Source organism: Anoplolepis gracilipes, chromosome 10 (assembly GCF_047496725.1).
Source record: "Anoplolepis gracilipes chromosome 10, ASM4749672v1, whole genome shotgun sequence".
Lineage (NCBI taxonomy): Eukaryota > Metazoa > Arthropoda > Insecta > Hymenoptera > Formicidae > Anoplolepis > Anoplolepis gracilipes.
The window spans coordinates 12,937,643-12,964,485 of NC_132979.1; the positions used below are offsets into that span (position 1 = coordinate 12,937,643).

Sequence of the window (26,843 nt, forward strand, 5' to 3'; positions counted from 1 at the left end):
TTATATATTATTAAATTATTTAAATTTTATATAATTTTTTAAAATTTTATTTATACTTTAAATTATAAAATAAATTTTAAAAAAAAATTAATTTTGTAATTATATTTATTAATTATTAAAAACAAATTATAAAAATAATTTAAATTTAAATTTAATATGAATATAAAATTTAATTTATAATATACATAAAAAAAAATTAAATAATATTCCCCCACCCCCCTTTTTTATATTATTATCATTATTATTAATTATTAATAATTATTTAAATATATTAAAATATTTTATTAATAAATAATTTTTTTTTCTATATTGTAGGTTTTTAATATTTTAAATTAAAAATAATGATTAATAAGTTTTAATTAATTAATATTAAATAATTAATGTTAATTAAATATTTTAAATATATATAATTAATTATATATTTATAAAAATAATTAAAATATTTTATTAACATTAAATAATAATTATTAAATAATATTAATGTATATATAAATAAAAACTTAAATTTTTAATTTTTTTTACTTTCTATAAAATACTCTCCTTAAATTTATATATATAAGATTTTTAATTATTATTAATTATTTTATTTATAGATAAGTTTTTTAATTTTAATTTTAATAATATATTTTTTTTTATAAATACATATAATTAAAATAGTCAATTATTAAATTTAAATAAAATTACTCTCTCCCTCTGAATTTTATTTTAACTAATTATACTTTTTTAATTTTATAATAACTAATTATTTTTAAAAAATCAATTTTTATAATAATTTTATTTATAATATTTTATTATTTAATTTATTAATTAATCTTTATAACTACTTTAATTTTAATAAATTCTTTTATTATTTTTACTAATACAAATTTAATTTAAATTATTTATTTAAATTTACTTATAACCTTTTTTTAAATTAAATTTACTTATCATATTTAATTTTAACTAATGATTAATAGTCAATTTTCAAAAATATTATACTAATTTATATTTATTTAATTAAAGTAAGTAAGCTAATTCTCTAAGCTTTTAGGTTCATACCCTAAATATAGAAATTTTATCTTTCTCTTATTTAATTAATTATTTTTGCTATTTAAATTTTATTAATAACTAAAAATTTATTTAATGATATGCCTGATAAAAGGATTATTTTGATAGAATAAATCATACATAATTTATATATGTTTTCATTTAAATTAATTTTTTGATATTTAATAGATTTAAACTTACTCAAAAAATTTCAAAAATTTTTATGCTTCATAATACATTAAAATATAACATTAATATTCAATATTTATTCAAGGTTTAATACAACTAAAAAATTAATTTTATTTATATGCATCATAATTTATTCATAAAATTTTTTTTAATGTCTTATTTAATTTATTTTTCTTTTATTTCTTTATTTTTATACGATTTATTAATAATTTGTATTATTATGGAAATTAATAATTTTTCATTCATTTGTTTTTTATCAATTAAATTAAAAAATAAAAAAATTATTTTTTTATATTATCTCATTCAAGCTTTAGCTTCCTTATTAATAATGTTAACTTTAATTATTAATAATTTTATATATATACAAATAAATTTTATTATAATCAATTTTTTTATCTCTATTATAATTAAATTAGGGATCCCCCCATTTCATTCATGAATCCCTTCTGTAGCTATTTTTTTAGATTGATATTCATTATTTATTTTTTTAACAATTCAAAAAATTATTCCTTTATACATAATTTCACTTATTAACCCTCCAATTTTTTTACTATATTTTATAATTTTAACATCTGCATTTATCTCCGCCTTTAAAATAATTAATTCAATAAATTTTAAAATTTTATTAAGATTTTCTTCAATTAACCAAATGTTTTCTTCGATTAACCGGATAAATATTAATTTTAATTTATTTTAAAACCCTTATCTGATTTTCATATTTAATATTCTATACACTTATCCCATTAATTATTATTATAATTTTTATATATTTTAAAATTTCATTTAGATTTTCTTTAAGTAATAACTTTCCTTCAATTAATTTTAATTTAATTTGTTTGTTATTATTTTTAATTTAAATTAATAAAAATATTTTTTTAATTTATTAAATTTATTTTAATTTTAAAATTATAATTAAACTATGCTAAAATAAATAAATTATTAAATTTTTTCAAAAAATTTTAAATTTTAAAACCATTTTTATAAAATTTTTATAAATAATATTAATAAATTTTTTAAATTTTAAAATTAATTTATAGATTATCCCATAAATTTTTAATATAAATCAATATATTTATTGTAAATAAAAATTATTTTAAACTTTAATAAAAATTTACATATTTAAATTTATATCTAAATTAAATTTATATAAAAAAAAAATTAGATATCAAAAAAATTGATTAAAGTATCTTCTCTAAATAAATATTAAAAATAATTTTTTTATATTAAATTTTATTTATTTATTTAACTCTTTTTCTTTCGAGAAATTTATTTATCAATAATTTTTTTTAATAAACCCTGATACAAAAGGTACATTTAACTAAAATTACTTTTAAAAATTTTTTTATTTTCATTTACATTACATTATCATTAAAATTAAAATAATTATTTTAAAATTTTTTACTAAAACTTTTTTTTTTTTAATATAATTTTATTTAATAATTTATAATATTTTTTCTTATATTTATTTATTATTAATAATTTATTTATTAATTATAATAAAATTTTAATAATTTTTAATTAATCTTTTCAATGTAAATGAAAAATTTTTATTTAAACTAAAATTTTTTTTTATTCTAAATACATTTTCCAATATATTTACTTTGTTACGACTTTTTCCATAAATTTTTATTAATGAAAATGACGGGCAATTTGTACATATTTTAATTAAAATTCAATTTAAATATTTTTTTAACTTTACAATTAAATTCAATATTTATAAAACTTTAAAAATTTATTTCAATTAATTAAATTAAATGTAACTCATTTAAATCTTAACTATTCTACATTTTGATTTGAATTATAATTATAATTAAATTTTTAAATTATTAATCTTTTAATATAATTTTTCAACAACAATATATAAAAATTAAATTAAGTAATTCTATTCGTGGATTATCAAATTAATCAACAAGTTCCTCTAAATCATAAAATACCGCCAAATTTTTTATTTTTAATGATTAACATTTAATATTTAATTATATTTTATTTTCATTTAAATAATAGGGTATCTAATCCTAATTTATTATATAAATTTTTTTAATTTTATTATTAATTTAAATAAAATTATTTAACTTTTAATATCTATTCATATTTCACCATAAAAAAATAAATTAGTTAAATATATTTATTTATTTATATATTTTATATTTATATATAATTATTTAAATTTATTTTTATTTAAAGTATAAACCGCAATTGCTGGCACTTTATTTATTAATAATAAATTATAATTTTCTATTATAAATTTTTATTTACTTAATTATTATAAATACTAATTTATATATTATTAAATTATTTAAATTTTATATAATTTTTTAAAATTTTATTTATACTTTAAATTATAAAATAAATTTAAAAAAAAAATTAATTTTGTAATTATATTTATTAATTATTAAAAACAAATTATAAAAATAATTTAAATTTAAATTTAATATGAATATAAAATTTAATTTATAATATACATAAAAAAAAAAAATTAAATAATATTCCCCCCCCCTTTTTTTATATTATTATCATTATTATTGATTATCAATAATTATTTAAATATATTAAAATATTTTATTAATAAATAATTTTTTTTTTCTATATTTTAGGTTTTTAATATTTTAAATTAAAAATAATGATTAATAAGTTTTAATTAATTAATATTAAATAATTAATGTTAATTAAATATTTTAAATATATATAATAAATTATATATTTATAAAAATAATTAAAATATTTTATTAACATTAAATAATAATTATTAAATAATATTAATGTATATATAAATAAAAACTTAAATTTTTAATTTTTTTTACTTTCTATAAAATACTCTCCTTAAATTTATATATATAAGATTTTTAATTATTATTAATTATTTTATTTATAGATAAGTTTTTTAATTTTAATTTTAATAATATATTTTTTTTTATAAATACATATAATTAAAATAGTCAATTATTAAATTTAAATAAAATTACTCTCTCCCTCTGAATTTTATTTTAACTAATTATACTTTTTTAATTTTATAATAACTAATTATTTTTAAAAAATCAATTTTTATAATAATTTTATTTATAATATTTTATTATTTAATTTATTAATTAATCTTTATAACTACTTTAATTTTAATAAATTCTTTTATTATTTTTACTAATACAAATTTAATTTAAATTATTTATTTAAATTTACTTATAACCTTTTTTTAAATTAAATTTACTTATCATATTTAATTTTAACTAATGATTAATAGTCAATTTTCAAAAATATTATACTAATTTATATTTATTTAATTAAAGTAAGTAAGCTAATTCTCTAAGCTTTTAGGTTCATACCCTAAATATAGAAATTTTATCTTTCTCTTATTTAATTAATTATTTTTGCTATTTAAATTTTATTAATAACTAAAAATTTATTTAATGATATGCCTGATAAAAGGATTATTTTGATAGAATAAATCATACATAATTTATATATGTTTTCATTTAAATTAATTTTTTGATATTTAATAGATTTAAACTTACTCAAAAAATTTCAAAAATTTTTATGCTTCATAATACATTAAAATATAACATTAATATTCAATATTTATTCAAGGTTTAATACAACTAAAAAATTAATTTTATTTATATGCATCATAATTTATTCATAAAATTTTTTTTAATGTCTTATTTAATTTATTTTTCTTTTATTTCTTTATTTTTATACGATTTATTAATAATTTGTATTATTATGGAAATTAATAATTTTTCATTCATTTGTTTTTTATCAATTAAATTAAAAAATAAAAAAATTATTTTTTTATATTATCTCATTCAAGCTTTAGCTTCCTTATTAATAATGTTAACTTTAATTATTAATAATTTTATATATATACAAATAAATTTTATTATAATCAATTTTTTTATCTCTATTATAATTAAATTAGGGATCCCCCCATTTCATTCATGAATCCCTTCTGTAGCTATTTTTTTAGATTGATATTCATTATTTATTTTTTTAACAATTCAAAAAATTATTCCTTTATACATAATTTCACTTATTAACCCTCCAATTTTTTTACTATATTTTATAATTTTAACATCTGCATTTATCTCCGCCTTTAAAATAATTAATTCAATAAATTTTAAAATTTTATTAAGATTTTCTTCAATTAACCAAATGTTTTCTTCGATTAACCGGATAAATATTAATTTTAATTTATTTTAAAACCCTTATCTGATTTTCATATTTAATATTCTATACACTTATCCCATTAATTATTATTATAATTTTTATATATTTTAAAATTTCATTTAGATTTTCTTTAAGTAATAACTTTCCTTCAATTAATTTTAATTTAATTTGTTTGTTATTATTTTTAATTTAAATTAATAAAAATATTTTTTTAATTTATTAAATTTATTTTAATTTTAAAATTATAATTAAACTATGCTAAAATAAATAAATTATTAAATTTTTTCAAAAAATTTTAAATTTTAAAACCATTTTTATAAAATTTTTATAAATAATATTAATAAATTTTTTAAATTTTAAAATTAATTTATAGATTATCCCATAAATTTTTAATATAAATCAATATATTTATTGTAAATAAAAATTATTTTAAACTTTAATAAAAATTTACATATTTAAATTTATATCTAAATTAAATTTATATAAAAAAAAAATTAGATATCAAAAAAATTGATTAAAGTATCTTCTCTAAATAAATATTAAAAATAATTTTTTTATATTAAATTTTATTTATTTATTTAACTCTTTTTCTTTCGAGAAATTTATTTATCAATAATTTTTTTTAATAAACCCTGATACAAAAGGTACATTTAACTAAAATTACTTTTAAAAATTTTTTTATTTTCATTTACATTACATTATCATTAAAATTAAAATAATTATTTAAAAATTTTTAATAAAACTTTTTTTTTTTTAATATAATTTTATTTAATAATTTATAATATTTTTTCTTATATTTATTTATTATTAATAATTTATTTATTAATTATAATAAAATTTTAATAATTTTTAATTAATCTTTTCAATGTAAATGAAAAATTTTTATTTAAACTAAAATTTTTTTTTATTCTAAATACATTTTCCAATATATTTACTTTGTTACGACTTTTTCCATAAATTTTTATTAATGAAAATGACGGGCAATTTGTACATATTTTAATTAAAATTCAATTTAAATATTTTTTTAACTTTACAATTAAATTCAATATTTATAAAACTTTAAAAATTTATTTCAATTAATTAAATTAAATGTAACTCATTTAAATCTTAACTATTCTACATTTTGATTTGAATTATAATTATAATTAAATTTTTAAATTATTAATCTTTTAATATAATTTTTCAACAACAATATATAAAAATTAAATTAAGTAATTCTATTCGTGGATTATCAAATTAATCAACAAGTTCCTCTAAATCATAAAATACCGCCAAATTTTTTATTTTTAATGATTAACATTTAATATTTAATTATATTTTATTTTCATTTAAATAATAGGGTATCTAATCCTAATTTATTATATAAATTTTTTTAATTTTATTATTAATTTAAATAAAATTATTTAACTTTTAATATCTATTCATATTTCACCATAAAAAAATAAATTAGTTAAATATATTTATTTATTTATATATTTTATATTTATATATAATTATTTAAATTTATTTTTATTTAAAGTATAAACCGCAATTGCTGGCACTTTATTTATTAATAATAAATTATAATTTTCTATTATAAATTTTTATTTAATTAATTATTATAAATACTAATTTATATATTATTAAATTATTTAAATTTTATATAATTTTTTAAAATTTTATTTATACTTTAAATTATAAAATAAATTTAAAAAAAAATTAATTTTGTAATTATATTTATTAATTATTAAAAACAAATTATAAAAATAATTTAAATTTAAATTTAATATGAATATAAAATTTAATTTATAATATACATAAAAAAAAAAATTAAATAATATTCCCCCCCCCCTTTTTTTATATTATTATCATTATTATTGATTATCAATAATTATTTAAATATATTAAAATATTTTATTAATAAATAATTTTTTTTTTCTATATTTTAGGTTTTTAATATTTTAAATTAAAAATAATGATTAATAAGTTTTAATTAATTAATATTAAATAATTAATGTTAATTAAATATTTTAAATATATATAATTAATTATATATTTATAAAAATAATTAAAATATTTTATTAACATTAAATAATAATTATTAAATAATATTAATGTATATATAAATAAAAACTTAAATTTTTAATTTTTTTTACTTTCTATAAAATACTCTCCTTAAATTTATATAAATAAGATTTTTAATTATTATTAATTATTTTATTTATAGATAAGTTTTTTAATTTTAATTTTAATAATATATTTTATTTTTATAAATACATATAATTAAAATAGTCAATTATTAAATTTAAATAAAATTACTCTCTCCCTCTGAATTTTATTTTAACTAATTATACTTTTTTAATTCTATAATAACTAATTATTTTTAAAAAATCAATTTTTATAATAATTTTATTTATAATATTTTATTATTTAATTTATTAATTAATCTTTATAACTACTTTAATTTTAATAAATTCTTTTATTATTTTTACTAATACAAATTTAATTTAAATTATTTATTTAAATTTACTTATAACCTTTTTTTAAATTAAATTTACTTATCATATTTAATTTTAACTAATGATTAATAGTCAATTTTCAAAAATATTATACTAATTTATATTTATTTAATTAAAGTAAGTAAGCTAATTCTCTAAGCTTTTAGGTTCATACCCTAAATATAGAAATTTTATCTTTCTCTTATTTAATTAATTATTTTTGCTATTTAAATTTTATTAATAACTAAAAATTTATTTAATGATATGCCTGATAAAAGGATTATTTTGATAGAATAAATCATACATAATTTATATATGTTTTCATTTAAATTAATTTTTTGATATTTAATAGATTTAAACTATCTCAAAAAATTTCAAAAATTTTTATGCTTCATAATACATTAAAATATAATATTAATATTCAATATTTATTCAAAGTTTAATACAACTAAAAAATTAATTTTATTTATATGCATCATAATTTATTCATAAAATTTTTTTTAATGTCTTATTTAATTTATTTTTCTTTTATTTCTTTATTTTTATACGATTTATTAATAATTTGTATTATTATGGAAATTAATAATTTTTTATTCATTTGTTTTTTATCAATTAAATTAAAAAATAAAAAAATTATTTTTTTATATTATCTCATTCAAGCTTTAGCTTCCTTAATAATAATGTTAACTTTAATTATTAATAATTTTATATATATACAAATAAATTTTATTATAATCAATTTTTTTATCTCTATTATAATTAAATTAGGGATCCCCCCCATTTCATTCATGAATCCTTTCTGTAGCTATTTTTTTAGATTGATATTCATTATTTATTTTTTTAACAATTCAAAAAATTATTCCTTTATACATAATTTCACTTATTAACCCTCCAATTTTTTTACTATATTTTATAATTTTAACATCTGCATTTATCTCCGCCTTTAAAATAATTAATTCAATAAATTTTAAAATTTTATTAAGATTTTCTTCAATTAACCAAATGTTTTCTTCGATTAACCGGATAAATATTAATTTTAATTTATTTTAAAACCCTAATCTGATTTTCATATTTAATATTCTATACACTTATCCCATTAATTATTATTATAATTTTTATATATTTTATATATTTTAAAATTTCATTTAGATTTTCTTTAAGTAATAACTTTCCTTCAATTAATTTTAATTTAATTTGTTTGTTATTATTTTTAATTTAAATTAATAAAAATATTTTTTTAATTTATTTTTTAAATTTATTTTAATTTTAAAATTATAATTAAACTATGCTAAAATAAATAAATTATTAAATTTTTTCAAAAAATTTTAAATTTTAAAACCATTTTTATAAAATTTTTATAAATAATATTAATAAATTTTTTAAATTTTAAAATTAATTTATAGATTATCCCATAAATTTTTAATATAAATCAATATATTTATTGTAAATAAAAATTATTTTAAACTTTAATAAAAATTTACATATTTAAATTTATATCTAAATTAAATTTATATAAAAAAAAAAATTAGATATCAAAAAAATTGATTAAAGTATCTTCTCTAAATAAATATTAAAAATAATTTTTTTATATTAAATTTTATTTATTTATTTAACTCTTTTTCTTTCGAGAAATTTATTTATCAATAATTTTTTTTAATAAACCCTGATACAAAAAATACATTTAACTAAAATTACTTTTAAAAATTTTTTTATTTTCATTTACATTACATTATCATTAAAATTAAAATAATTATTTTAAAATTTTTTACTAAAACCTTTTTTTTTTTTAATATAATTTTATTTAATAATTTATAATATTTTTTCTTATATTTATTTATTATTAATAATTTATTTATTAATTATAATAAAATTTTAATAATTTTTAATTAATCTTTTCAATGTAAATGAAAAATTTTTATTTAAACTAAAATTTTTTTTTATTCTAAATACATTTTCCAATATATTTACTTTGTTACGACTTTTTCCATAAATTTTTATTAATGAAAATGACGGGCAATTTGTACATATTTTAATTAAAATTCAATTTAAATATTTTTTTAACTTTACAATTAAATTCAATATTTATAAAACTTTAAAAATTTATTTCAATTAATTAAATTAAATGTAACTCATTTAAATCTTAACTATTCTACATTTTGATTTGAATTATAATTATAATTAAATTTTTAAATTATTAATCTTTTAATATAATTTTTCAACAACAATATATAAAAATTAAATTAAGTAATTCTATTCGTGGATTATCAAATTAATCAACAAGTTCCTCTAAATCATAAAATACCGCCAAATTTTTTATTTTTAATGATTAACATTTAATATTTAATTATATTTTATTTTCATTTTAATAATAGGGTATCTAATCCTAATTTATTATATAAATTTTTTTAATTTTATTATTAATTTAAATAAAATTATTTAACTTTTAATATCTATTCATATTTCACCATAAAAAAATAAATTAGTTAAATATATTTATTTATTTATATATTTTATATTTATATATAATTATTTAAATTTATTTTTATTTAAAGTATAAACCGCAATTGCTGGCACTTTATTTATTAATAATAAATTATAATTTTCTATTATAAATTTTTATTTAATTAATTATTATAAATACTAATTTATATATTATTAAATTATTTAAATTTTATATAATTTTTTAAAATTTTATTTATACTTTAAATTATAAAATAAATTTAAAAAAAAAATTAATTTTGTAATTATATTTATTAATTATTAAAAACAAATTATAAAAATAATTTAAATTTAAATTTAATATGAATATAAAATTTAATTTATAATATACATAAAAAAAAATAAAATAATATTCCCCCACCCCCCTTTTTTATATTATTATCATTATTATTAATTATTAATAATTATTTAAATATATTAAAATATTTTATTAATAAATAATTTTTTTTTCTATATTGTAGGTTTTTAATATTTTAAATTAAAAATAATGATTAATAAGTTTTAATTAATTAATATTAAATAATTAATGTTAATTAAATATTTTAAATATATATAATTAATTATATATTTATAAAAATAATTAAAATATTTTATTAACATTAAATAATAATTATTAAATAATATTAATGTATATATAAATAAAAACTTAAATTTTTAATTTTTTTTACTTTCTATAAAATACTCTCCTTAAATTTATATATATAAGATTTTTAATTATTATTAATTATTTTATTTATAGATAAGTTTTTTAATTTTAATTTTAATAATATATTTTTTTTTATAAATACATATAATTAAAATAGTCAATTATTAAATTTAAATAAAATTAGTCTCTCCCTCTGAATTTTATTTTAACTAATTATACTTTTTTAATTCTATAATAACTAATTATTTTTAAAAAATCAATTTTTATAATAATTTTATTTATAATATTTTATTATTTAATTTATTAATTAATCTTTATAACTACTTTAATTTTAATAAATTCTTTTATTATTTTTACTAATACAAATTTAATTTAAATTATTTATTTAAATTTACTTATAACCTTTTTTTAAATTAAATTTACTTATCATATTTAATTTTAACTAATGATTAATAGTCAATTTTCAAAAATATTATACTAATTTATATTTATTTAATTAAAGTAAGTAAGCTAATTCTCTAAGCTTTTAGGTTCATACCCTAAATATAGAAATTTTATCTTTCTCTTATTTAATTAATTATTTTTGCTATTTAAATTTTATTAATAACTAAAAATTTATTTAATGATATGCCTGATAAAAGGATTATTTTGATAGAATAAATCATACATAATTTATATATGTTTTCATTTAAATTAATTTTTTGATATTTAATAGATTTAAACTTACTCAAAAAATTTCAAAAATTTTTATGCTTCATAATACATTAAAATATAACATTAATATTCAATATTTATTCAAGGTTTAATACAACTAAAAAATTAATTTTATTTATATGCATCATAATTTATTCATAAAATTTTTTTTAATGTCTTATTTAATTTATTTTTCTTTTATTTCTTTATTTTTATACGATTTATTAATAATTTGTATTATTATGGAAATTAATAATTTTTCATTCATTTGTTTTTTATCAATTAAATTAAAAAATAAAAAAATTATTTTTTTATATTATCTCATTCAAGCTTTAGCTTCCTTATTAATAATGTTAACTTTAATTATTAATAATTTTATATATATACAAATAAATTTTATTATAATCAATTTTTTTATCTCTATTATAATTAAATTAGGGATCCCCCCATTTCATTCATGAATCCCTTCTGTAGCTATTTTTTTAGATTGATATTCATTATTTATTTTTTTAACAATTCAAAAAATTATTCCTTTATACATAATTTCACTTATTAACCCTCCAATTTTTTTACTATATTTTATAATTTTAACATCTGCATTTATCTCCGCCTTTAAAATAATTAATTCAATAAATTTTAAAATTTTATTAAGATTTTCTTCAATTAACCAAATGTTTTCTTCGATTAACCGGATAAATATTAATTTTAATTTATTTTAAAACCCTTATCTGATTTTCATATTTAATATTCTATACACTTATCCCATTAATTATTATTATAATTTTTATATATTTTAAAATTTCATTTAGATTTTCTTTAAGTAATAACTTTCCTTCAATTAATTTTAATTTAATTTGTTTGTTATTATTTTTAATTTAAATTAATAAAAATATTTTTTTAATTTATTAAATTTATTTTAATTTTAAAATTATAATTAAACTATGCTAAAATAAATAAATTATTAAATTTTTTCAAAAAATTTTAAATTTTAAAACCATTTTTATAAAATTTTTATAAATAATATTAATAAATTTTTTAAATTTTAAAATTAATTTATAGATTATCCCATAAATTTTTAATATAAATCAATATATTTATTGTAAATAAAAATTATTTTAAACTTTAATAAAAATTTACATATTTAAATTTATATCTAAATTAAATTTATATAAAAAAAAAAATTAGATATCAAAAAAATTGATTAAAGTATCTTCTCTAAATAAATATTAAAAATAATTTTTTTATATTAAATTTTATTTATTTATTTAACTCTTTTTCTTTCGAGAAATTTATTTATCAATAATTTTTTTTAATAAACCCTGATACAAAAGGTACATTTAACTAAAATTACTTTTAAAAATTTTTTTATTTTCATTTACATTACATTATCATTAAAATTAAAATAATTATTTTAAAATTTTTTACTAAAACCTTTTTTTTTTTTAATATAATTTTATTTAATAATTTATAATATTTTTTCTTATATTTATTTATTATTAATAATTTATTTATTAATTATAATAAAATTTTAATAATTTTTAATTAATCTTTTCAATGTAAATGAAAAATTTTTATTTAAACTAAAATTTTTTTTTATTCTAAATACATTTTCCAATATATTTACTTTGTTACGACTTTTTCCATAAATTTTTATTAATGAAAATGACGGGCAATTTGTACATATTTTAATTAAAATTCAATTTAAATATTTTTTTAACTTTACAATTAAATTCAATATTTATAAAACTTTAAAAATTTATTTCAATTAATTAAATTAAATGTAACTCATTTAAATCTTAACTATTCTACATTTTGATTTGAATTATAATTATAATTAAATTTTTAAATTATTAATCTTTTAATATAATTTTTCAACAACAATATATAAAAATTAAATTAAGTAATTCTATTCGTGGATTATCAAATTAATCAACAAGTTCCTCTAAATCATAAAATACCGCCAAATTTTTTATTTTTAATGATTAACATTTAATATTTAATTATATTTTATTTTCATTTTAATAATAGGGTATCTAATCCTAATTTATTATATAAATTTTTTTAATTTTATTATTAATTTAAATAAAATTATTTAACTTTTAATATCTATTCATATTTCACCATAAAAAAATAAATTAGTTAAATATATTTATTTATTTATATATTTTATATTTATATATAATTATTTAAATTTATTTTTATTTAAAGTATAAACCGCAATTGCTGGCACTTTATTTATTAATAATAAATTATAATTTTCTATTATAAATTTTTATTTAATTAATTATTATAAATACTAATTTATATATTATTAAATTATTTAAATTTTATATAATTTTTTAAAATTTTATTTATACTTTAAATTATAAAATAAATTTAAAAAAAAAATTAATTTTGTAATTATATTTATTAATTATTAAAAACAAATTATAAAAATAATTTAAATTTAAATTTAATATGAATATAAAATTTAATTTATAATATACATAAAAAAAAATTAAATAATATTCCCCCACCCCCCTTTTTTATATTATTATCATTATTATTAATTATTAATAATTATTTAAATATATTAAAATATTTTATTAATAAATAATTTTTTTTTCTATATTGTAGGTTTTTAATATTTTAAATTAAAAATAATGATTAATAAGTTTTAATTAATTAATATTAAATAATTAATATTAATTAAATATTTTAAATATATATAATTAATTATATATTTATAAAAATAATTAAAATATTTTATTAACATTAAATAATAATTATTAAATAATATTAATGTATATATAAATAAAAACTTAAATTTTTAATTTTTTTTACTTTCTATAAAATACTCTCCTTAAATTTATATATATAAGATTTTTAATTATTATTAATTATTTTATTTATAGATAAGTTTTTTAATTTTAATTTTAATAATATATTTTTTTTTATAAATACATATAATTAAAATAGTCAATTATTAAATTTAAATAAAATTACTCTCTCCCTCTGAATTTTATTTTAACTAATTATACTTTTTTAATTTTATAATAACTAATTATTTTTAAAAAATCAATTTTTATAATAATTTTATTTATAATATTTTATTATTTAATTTATTAATTAATCTTTATAACTACTTTAATTTTAATAAATTCTTTTATTATTTTTACTAATACAAATTTAATTTAAATTATTTATTTAAATTTACTTATAACCTTTTTTTAAATTAAATTTACTTATCATATTTAATTTTAACTAATGATTAATAGTCAATTTTCAAAAATATTATACTAATTTATATTTATTTAATTAAAGTAAGTAAGCTAATTCTCTAAGCTTTTAGGTTCATACCCTAAATATAGAAATTTTATCTTTCTCTTATTTAATTAATTATTTTTGCTATTTAAATTTTATTAATAACTAAAAATTTATTTAATGATATGCCTGATAAAAGGATTATTTTGATAGAATAAATCATACATAATTTATATATGTTTTCATTTAAATTAATTTTTTGATATTTAATAGATTTAAACTTACTCAAAAAATTTCAAAAATTTTTATGCTTCATAATACATTAAAATATAACATTAATATTCAATATTTATTCAAGGTTTAATACAACTAAAAAATTAATTTTATTTATATGCATCATAATTTATTCATAAAATTTTTTTTAATGTCTTATTTAATTTATTTTTCTTTTATTTCTTTATTTTTATACGATTTATTAATAATTTGTATTATTATGGAAATTAATAATTTTTCATTCATTTGTTTTTTATCAATTAAATTAAAAAATAAAAAAATTATTTTTTTATATTATCTCATTCAAGCTTTAGCTTCCTTATTAATAATGTTAACTTTAATTATTAATAATTTTATATATATACAAATAAATTTTATTATAATCAATTTTTTTATCTCTATTATAATTAAATTAGGGATCCCCCCATTTCATTCATGAATCCCTTCTGTAGCTATTTTTTTAGATTGATATTCATTATTTATTTTTTTAACAATTCAAAAAATTATTCCTTTATACATAATTTCACTTATTAACCCTCCAATTTTTTTACTATATTTTATAATTTTAACATCTGCATTTATCTCCGCCTTTAAAATAATTAATTCAATAAATTTTAAAATTTTATTAAGATTTTCTTCAATTAACCAAATGTTTTCTTCGATTAACCGGATAAATATTAATTTTAATTTATTTTAAAACCCTTATCTGATTTTCATATTTAATATTCTATACACTTATCCCATTAATTATTATTATAATTTTTATATATTTTAAAATTTCATTTAGATTTTCTTTAAGTAATAACTTTCCTTCAATTAATTTTAATTTAATTTGTTTGTTATTATTTTTAATTTAAATTAATAAAAATATTTTTTTAATTTATTAAATTTATTTTAATTTTAAAATTATAATTAAACTATGCTAAAATAAATAAATTATTAAATTTTTTCAAAAAATTTTAAATTTTAAAACCATTTTTATAAAATTTTTATAAATAATATTAATAAATTTTTTAAATTTTAAAATTAATTTATAGATTATCCCATAAATTTTTAATATAAATCAATATATTTATTGTAAATAAAAATTATTTTAAACTTTAATAAAAATTTACATATTTAAATTTATATCTAAATTAAATTTATATAAAAAAAAAATTAGATATCAAAAAAATTGATTAAAGTATCTTCTCTAAATAAATATTAAAAATAATTTTTTTATATTAAATTTTATTTATTTATTTAACTCTTTTTCTTTCGAGAAATTTATTTATCAATAATTTTTTTTAATAAACCCTGATACAAAAGGTACATTTAACTAAAATTACTTTTAAAAATTTTTTTATTTTCATTTACATTACATTATCATTAAAATTAAAATAATTATTTTAAAATTTTTTACTAAAACTTTTTTTTTTTTAATATAATTTTATTTAATAATTTATAATATTTTTTCTTATATTTATTTATTATTAATAATTTATTTATTAATTATAATAAAATTTTAATAATTTTTAATTAATCTTTTCAATGTAAATGAAAAATTTTTATTTAAACTAAAATTTTTTTTTATTCTAAATACATTTTCCAATATATTTACTTTGTTACGACTTTTTCCATAAATTTTTATTAATGAAAATGACGGGCAATTTGTACATATTTTAATTAAAATTCAATTTAAATATTTTTTTAACTTTACAATTAAATTCAATATTTATAAAACTTTAAAAATTTATTTCAATTAATTAAATTAAATGTAACTCATTTAAATCTTAACTATTCTACATTTTGATTTGAATTATAATTATAATTAAATTTTTAAATTATTAATCTTTTAATATAATTTTTCAACAACAATATATAAAAATTAAATTAAGTAATTCTATTCGTGGATTATCAAATTAATCAACAAGTTCCTCTAAATCATAAAATACCGCCAAATTTTTTATTTTTAATGATTAACATTTAATATTTAATTATATTTTATTTTCATTTAAATAATAGGGTATCTAATCCTAATTTATTATATAAATTTTTTTAATTTTATTATTAATTTAAATAAAATTATTTAACTTTTAATATCTATTCATATTTCACCATAAAAAAATAAATTAGTTAAATATATTTATTTATTTATATATTTTATATTTATATATAATTATTTAAATTTATTTTTATTTAAAGTATAAACCGCAATTGCTGGCACTTTATTTATTAATAATAAATTATAATTTTCTATTATAAATTTTTATTTAATTAATTATTATAAATACTAATTTATATATTATTAAATTATTTAAATTTTATATAATTTTTTAAAATTTTATTTATACTTTAAATTATAAAATAAATTTAAAAAAAAAATTAATTTTGTAATTATATTTATTAATTATTAAAAACAAATTATAAAAATAATTTAAATTTAAATTTAATATGAATATAAAATTTAATTTATAATATACATAAAAAAAAAATTAAATAATATTCCCCCCCCCCCTTTTTTTATATTATTATTATTATTATTGATTATCAATAATTATTTAAATATATTAAAATATTTTATTAATAAATAATTTTTTTTTTCTATATTTTAGGTTTTTAATATTTTAAATTAAAAATAATGATTAATAAGTTTTAATTAATTAATATTAAATAATTAATGTTAATTAAATATTTTAAATATATATAATTAATTATATATTTATAAAAATAATTAAAATATTTTATTAACATTAAATAATAATTATTAAATAATATTAATGTATATATAAATAAAAACTTAAATTTTTAATTTTTTTTACTTTCTATAAAATACTCTCCTTAAATTTATATAAATAAGATTTTTAATTATTATTAATTATTTTATTTATAGATAAGTTTTTTAATTTTAATTTTAATAATATATTTTTTTTTTATAAATACATATAATTAAAATAGTCAATTATTAAATTTAAATAAAATTACTCTCTCCATCTGAATTTTATTTTAACTAATTATACTTTTTTAATTCTATAATAACTAATTATTTTTAAAAAATCAATTTTTATAATAATTTTATTTATAATATTTTATTATTTAATTTATTAATTAATCTTTATAACTACTTTAATTTTAATAAATTCTTTTATTATTTTTACTAATACAAATTTAATTTAAATTATTTATTTAAATTTACTTATAACCTTTTTTTAAATTAAATTTACTTATCATATTTAATTTTAACTAATGATTAAAAGTCAATTTTCAAAAATATTATACTAATTTATATTTATTTAATTAAAGTAAGTAAGCTAATTCTCTAAGCTTTTAGGTTCATAATATAGAAATTTTATCTTTCTCTTATTTAATTAATTATTTTTGCTATTTAAATTTTATTAATAACTAAAAATTTATTTAATGATATGCCTGATAAAAGGATTATTTTGATAGAATAAATCAGTGCTCGGAGTTAGTTGCCCTTTTTGGGCCAATTTCCGAGGCGCCACCTCCTATTCCCCCACTAGCGCTTGAGGCTCGACGGCCGAGCCGCCGAACGCTATACTTCAGGTGTGTAACTATAAGAAATATATTGAGGTCCGTATGTTACGTTACAAATCATTAAAATTTTTCTTGCTAAATAATTATTTTTATAAATTATAAATAATAAATAAAAGTATATTAACAAATAATAAATATAATAATAACAAATAATATAATAATATATAATAAAAAAAATATAATAAATAAAATAAATTATTAATAAAGATATTAAAAATTCTATTATTAATATGCATGCGAATATGTATATGTATATGTGTACGTATATATATAAATATATATAATAGCTTTACATAACATTAATAATATTTTTAATATTTTTACTTATAATTTATTATTATATATTTTTTATTGTATATATTATTTATTATTATATTTATTATTTATTAACATAATTTTATTTATAATTATTTATAAAAATAAAAATTATTTAGCAAAAAAAACTAACGATTTGTGTGCGTAACATACGGATCCCAACACATTTCTTATAGGGACGCGCCTGAAGCGATTCGGCAGCCGTCGAGCCTCGAGCGCTAGTGGGGGAATAGGAGGCGTAGCCTCGGAAATCGGCCCGAAAAGGGCAACTAACTCCGAGCACTGGAATAAATCATACATAATTTATATATGTTTTCATTTAAATTAATTTTTTTATATTTAATAGATTTAAACTATCTCAAAAAATTTCAAAAATTTTTATGCTTCATAATACATTAAAATATAATATTAATATTCAATATTTATTCAAAGTTTAATACAACTAAAAAATTAATTTTATTTATATGCATCATAATTTAATCATAAAATTTTTTTTAATGTCTTATTTAATTTATTTTTCTTTTATTTCTTTATTTTTATACGATTTATTAATAATTTGTATTATTATGGAAATTAATAATTTTTTATTCATTTGTTTTTTATCAATTAAATTAAAAAATAAAAAAATTATTTTTTTATATTATCTCATTCAAGCTTTAGCTTCCTTAATAATAATGTTAACTTTAATTATTAATAATTTTATATATATACAAATAAATTTTATTATAATCAATTTTTTTATCTCTATTATAATTAAATTAGGGATCCCCCCATTTCATTCATGAATTTCTTCTGTAGCTATTTTTTTAGATTGATATTCATTATTTATTTTTTTAACAATTCAAAAAATTATTCCTTTATACATAATTTCACTTATTAACCCTCCAATTTTTTTATTATATTTTATAATTTTAACATCTGCATTTATCTCCGCCTTTAAAATAATTAATTCAATAAATTTTAAAATTTTATTAAGATTTTCTTCAATTAACCAAATGTTTTCTTCGATTAACCGGATAAATATTAATTTTAATTTATTTTAAAACCCTAATCTGATTTTCATATTTAATATTCTATACACTTATCCCATTAATTATTATTATAATTTTTATATATTTTAAAATTTCATTTAGATTTTCTTTAAGTAATAACTTTCCTTCAATTAATTTTAATTTAATTTGTTTGTTATTATTTTTAATTTAAATTAATAAAAATATTTTTTTAATTTATTAAATTTATTTTAATTTTAAAATTATAATTAAACTATGCTAAAATAAATAAATTATTAAATTTTTTCAAAAAATTTTAAATTTTAAAACCATTTTTATAAAATTTTTATAAATAATATTAATAAATTTTTTAAATTTTAAAATTAATTTATAGATTATCCCATAAATTTTTAATATAAATCAATATATTTATTGTAAATAAAAATTATTTTAAACTTTAATAAAAATTTACATATTTAAATTTATATCTAAATTAAATTTATATAAAAAAAAAAATTAGATATCAAAAAAATTGATTAAAGTATCTTCTCTAAATAAATATTAAAAATAATTTTTTTATATTAAATTTTATTTATTTATTTAACTCTTTTTCTTTCGAGAAATTTATTTATCAATAATTTTTTTTAATAAACCCTGATACAAAAGGTACATTTAACTAAAATTACTTTTAAAAATTTTTTTATTTTCATTTACATTACATTATCATTAAAATTAAAATAATTATTTTAAAATTTTTTACTAAAACCTTTTTTTTTTTTAATATAATTTTATTTAATAATTTATAATATTTTTTCTTATATTTATTTATTATTAATAATTTATTTATTAATTATAATAAAATTTTAATAATTTTTAATTAATCTTTTCAATGTAAATGAAAAATTTTTATTTAAACTAAAATTTTTTTTTATTCTAAATACATTTTCCAATATATTTACTTTGTTACGACTTTTTCCATAAATTTTTATTAATGAAAATGACGGGCAATTTGTACATATTTTAATTAAAATTCAATTTAAATATTTTTTTAACTTTACAATTAAATTCAATATTTATAAAACTTTAAAAATTTATTTCAATTAATTAAATTAAATGTAACTCATTTAAATCTTAACTATTCTACATTTTGATTTGAATTATAATTATAATTAAATTTTTAAATTATTAATCTTTTAATATAATTTTTCAACAACAATATATAAAAATTAAATTAAGTAATTCTATTCGTGGATTATCAAATTAATCAACAAGTTCCTCTAAATCATAAAATACCGCCAAATTTTTTATTTTTAATGATTAACATTTAATATTTAATTATATTTTATTTTCATTTAAATAATAGGGTATCTAATCCTAATTTATTATATAAATTTTTTTAATTTTATTATTAATTTAAATAAAATTATTTAACTTTTAATATCTATTCATATTTCACCATAAAAAAATAAATTAGTTAAATATATTTATTTATTTATATATTTTATATTTATATATAATTATTTAAATTTATTTTTATTTAAAGTATAAACCGCAATTGCTGGCACTTTATTTATTAATAATAAATTATAATTTTCTATTATAAATTTTTATTTAATTAATTATTATAAATACTAATTTATATATTATTAAATTATTTAAATTTTATATAATTTTTTAAAATTTTATTTATACTTTAAATTATAAAATAAATTAAAAAAAAAAATTAATTTTGTAATTATATTTATTAATTATTAAAAACAAATTATAAAAATAATTTAAATTTAAATTTAATATGAATATAAAATTTAATTTATAATATACATAAAAAAAAAATTAAATAATATTCCCCGCCCCTTTTTTATAATATTATCATTATTATTAATTATTAATAATTATTTAAATATATTAAAATATTTTATTAATAAATAATTTTTTTTTTCTATATTTTAGGTTTTTAATATTTTAAATTAAAAATAATGATTAATAAGTTTTAATTAATTAATATTAAATAATTAATGTTAATTAAATATTTTAAATGTATATAATTAATTATATATTTATAAAAATAATTAAAATATTTTATTAACATTAAATAATAATTATTAAATAATATTAATGTATATATAAATAAAAACTTAAATTTATAATTTTTTTTACTTTCTATAAAATACTCTCCTTAAATTTATATAAATAAGATTTTTAATTATTATTAATTATTTTATTTATAGATAAGTTTTTTAATTTTAATTTTAATAATATATTTTTTTTTTATAAATACATATAATTAAAATAGTCAATTATTAAATTTAAATAAAATTACTCTCTCCCTCTGAATTTTATTTTAACTAATTATACTTTTTTAATTCTATAATAACTAATTATTTTTAAAAAATCAATTTTTATAATAATTTTATTTATAATATTTTATTATTTAATTTATTAATTAATCTTTATAACTACTTTAATTTTAATAAATTCTTTTATTATTTTTACTAATACAAATTTAATTTAAATTATTTATTTAAATTTACTTATAACCTTTTTTTAAATTAAATTTACTTATCATATTTAATTTTAACTAATGATTAATAGTCAATTTTCAAAAATATTATACTAATTTATATTTATTTAATTAAAGTAAGTAAGCTAATTCTCTAAGCTTTTAGGTTCATACCCTAAATATAGAAATTTTATCTTTCTCTTATTTAATTAATTATTTTTGCTATTTAAATTTTATTAATAACTAAAAATTTATTTATTAATGATATGCCTGATAAAAGGATTATTTTGATAGAATAAATCATACATAATTTATATATGTTTTCATTTAAATTTTTTTATATTTAATAGATTTAAACTATCTCAAAAAATTTCAAAAATTTTTATGCTTTATAATACATTAAAATATAATATTAATATTCAACATTTATTCAAAGTTTAATACAACTAAAAAATTAATTTTATTTATATGCATCATAATTTATTCATAAAATTTTTTTTAATGTCTTATTTAATTTATTTTTCTTTTATTTCTTTATTTTTATACGATTTATTAATAATTTGTATTATTATGGAAATTAATAATTTTTTATTCATTTGTTTTTTATCAATTAAATTAAAAAATAAAAAAATTATTTTTTTATATTATCTCATTCAAGCTTTAGCTTCCTTAATAATAATGTTAACTTTAATTATTAATAATTTTATATATATACAAATAAATTTTATTATAATCATTTTTTTTATCTCTATTATAATTAAATTAGGGATCCCCCCATTTCATTCATGAATCCCTTCTGTAGCTATTTTTTTAGATTGATATTCATTATTTATTTTTTTAACAATTCAAAAAATTATTCCTTTATACATAATTTCACTTATTAACCCTCCAATTTTTTTATTATATTTTATAATTTTAACATCATTTAACTGCATTTATTTCTGCCTTTAAAATAATTAATTCAATAAATTTTAAAATTTTATTAAGATTTTCTTCAATTAACCAAATGTTTTCTTCAATTAACCGGATGAATATTAATTTTAATTTATTTTAAAACCCTAATCTGATTTTCATATTTAATATTCTATACACTTATCCCATTAATTATTATTATAATTTTTATATATTTTAAAATTTCATTTAGATTTTCTTTAAGTAATAACTTTCCTTCAATTAATTTTAATTTAATTTGTTTATTATTAATTTTTAATTTAGCCAGAATTCCCCCACTAACGTTTTTTATTTTTAAATGAACTATAATCTATATTTTTTTATTAAATTCAAATTTTTATTTTATTTTTATTTTAATGATTTTAAATTCTTTCATTTTAATTTATGTTTATATTAATTTAATAAATCTAATAATATGTTTTTATTTAATTATAATTAAGCTTTTTAATAAACCAATATACATATATAAATTTTTTCACTCATATAGATTATTTATTTTTTTCATGATTTTAAGCTTAATCTTTTCATTAATTATAATTTCAATTTAGTTTGTATACAATTTTTTAAAATTAGATTTATACTTTTCACCCCACTTAATCAATAAATTTTAAATATTAAGATTTTAAGTTAAATTTATAAACTTTAAATTTTCAAAGTTTACACAATAAAATTTTTAAAAATTTTTAAATCTTAAAAATTTTAATATTTTAATTTTTTATTAAAAATTTCTTTAAATTTGCAATTTAATATTTTTATTAGTTAAACTATAAAATATATAAAAAAATTTATATTTTTATAACACATTTAATGTAATATCAGAAAATTAAAATTTTCTTAAATAAATTTACAATTTATTACTTAAATCAGATATGATATCTATTATTATCTCACTTAAACTTAGTAAATAATTTTATTATCAATAAAAATATACTATGAATAAGTGACTTTATTCAACTAATCACAAAGATATTGGCATTCTATATTTTTCATTTGCAATTTGGGCTGGGATAATCGGATCTTCTATAAGAATAATTATTCGTTTAAAATTAGGATCATCTAATGCACTAATTAATAATGATCAAATTTATAATTCAATAGTTATTAGACACGCATTTATTATAATTTTCTTTATAGTTATGCCATTTATAATTGGGGGATTTGGAAATTTTCTTTTCCCTCTAATACTTGGTTCACCTGATATAGCCTACCCTCGAATAAATAATATAAGTTTTTGACTTCTACCCCCTCACTCTCTCTACTTTTATTAAGTAATTTTATTAATGATGGAACTGGGACTGGATGAACAATTTATCCCCCTTTAGCCTCTAATGCATTTCACAATGGTCCTTCAGTAGATTTAACAATTTTTTCTCTTCATATTGCCGGAATATCTTCTATTCTAGGGGCTATTAATTTTATTTCTACAATCTTAAATATACGTCATAAAAATCTCGCAACTGATAAAATACCTTTTCTAGTTTGATCAATTCTCATTACAGCAATTCTCTTACTTTTATCCCTCCCAATTTTAGCCGGAGCAATCACAATACTTTTAACAGACCGAAATTTAAATACTTCATTTTTTGATCCGTCAGGAGGGGGTGATCCTATTCTTTATCAACATTTATTTTGATTCTTTGGTCACCCCAAAGTTTATATTCTTATTCTCCCAGGATTTGGGCTAATTTCCCATATTATCATAAATGAGAGAAGAAAAAAAGAAACCTTTGGTGCCTTAGGAATAATTTATGCTCTTATAGCAATTGGATTTTTAGGCTTTATTATTTGGGCTCATCATATATTTACTATTGGGCTAGATGTTGATACCCGAGCCTATGTTTCAAACAGAGCCTATGTCCGGAGAGCACCTGTGTCATCCTGAATGTACTGTTGCCCCATGCCTTGTCCAGCCACTCTGCCAGACAGGGCAGGACGGCCGATATCGTCCTCTCCCCGGATGTTGGGGGGCGCTCGTGCAGCGACGCGATCCATCGCTGCTCGAGAGATTTTTTCTCCTGGAGCTTCCAGGTGCCCAGTATCCTGGCCGGGACTTTGGTAACTCCTCCCCTGCGCGCCGCGGATTTCCAGTCATACAGACGTCTGTATGAATCGGCAACCATATGCAAAGGGGGTAGTCCGGCCAGGATGGTGGCCGCCGCGTCCTATAGCATCGGACGAGACGAATGGCCAACCTGCGCTGGACGCGACGCATCGCGTCCTGTATGCGTCTAGTGGCCATCGCCTCGCCCGCCCACACCGGTGCTGCATACATCAGTATGCTAAGGACGGTGTGCGCGTAGACGCGGCGCACTCGACCGTCCGGCCCTCCAAAATTCAGCAGCAAGCGGCTAATCGCTGCCGCCGCCTTCTCCGCTCTCGGGACCAGGCGGTCAAAGTGACCCGCAAAGCTTCATCGGCCGTCGATGTGGAGCCCCAGGTATTTAATCTGGGACCTCACTGGGACAACAGTACCGTCCACATCTAGTCGGGAGATGAGGGGAGGCTCCCCAGCGGCCAAGCGGTCGTAGAAGTACCGCCTCGGTCTTGCTGGGGGCCACCCTCAGGCCAATCCGGCAGGCCCTCACGAGGCCTGCCACCCCTTTGTTAGCCCTGTTTAGGGCTTCCCCCCAGTTGTCCCCCTCGGCTACCAGCAGGGTATCGTCGGCATACCCGATGACCCGGCAGTCGAGAGGGAGGGCGGTATGGAGGACCCCATCGTACCTGAGGTTCCACAACAGCGGGCCCAACACCGAGCCCTGTGGAACCCCGCAGTACACGCGACGGGTGTGACCCCGGCCGTCTTGGTCCCTGTATTCGAGCCTACGGTGACCGAAGTAGGCTCGAATACCTCTCACGAGGTATTCGGGGACGCTGTGGGTGTTAAGCGCGTCCCCGATTGCCTTCCACGGGAGGGTGTTAAAAACGTTGGACACGTCCAAAGCGACAGCCAACGCCACCCTCCCGCGTTTCCACAGCTGACTCCGTGAGGGTCCTGACGCGCAGTACGACGTCCACCGTGGACCTGCCCTCACGGAAGCCATATTGTTCCTCGTGAAGGGAAGACCTCATCGCGCGCCAGATGCTGGATGAGTCGGCGAACGAGAATCCTCTCGTATATTTTACCGACCTCGTCCAGGCAAATTGGCCGGTACAATGACGGGTCACCCTCCTTCTTACTGCCCTTGTGGAGAAGAACCAACTTGGCTCTTCCCCACATTGGGGGGAATTCCTCCTCCGCGAGGCATGTATTAAAAATACCTCGTAGCCACCCGGATAGGTTTGGCTCCTCCAGGACGAGCTTCCAAACGCGCCCTGGAATGCCGTCCAGGCCAGAGGTCTTGTTGTTC

At 14.6% G+C, this 26,843-nt stretch overlaps 1 pseudogene; it reads left to right on the top strand.

Annotated features, from left to right (window-relative positions):
* LOC140670709 (cytochrome c oxidase subunit 1-like) overlaps window positions 1-25,378 on the top strand; it is a 50,948-nt pseudogene extending 25,570 nt beyond the window's left edge.
* The last annotated feature ends 1,465 nt before the right edge of the window (window positions 25,379-26,843 follow it).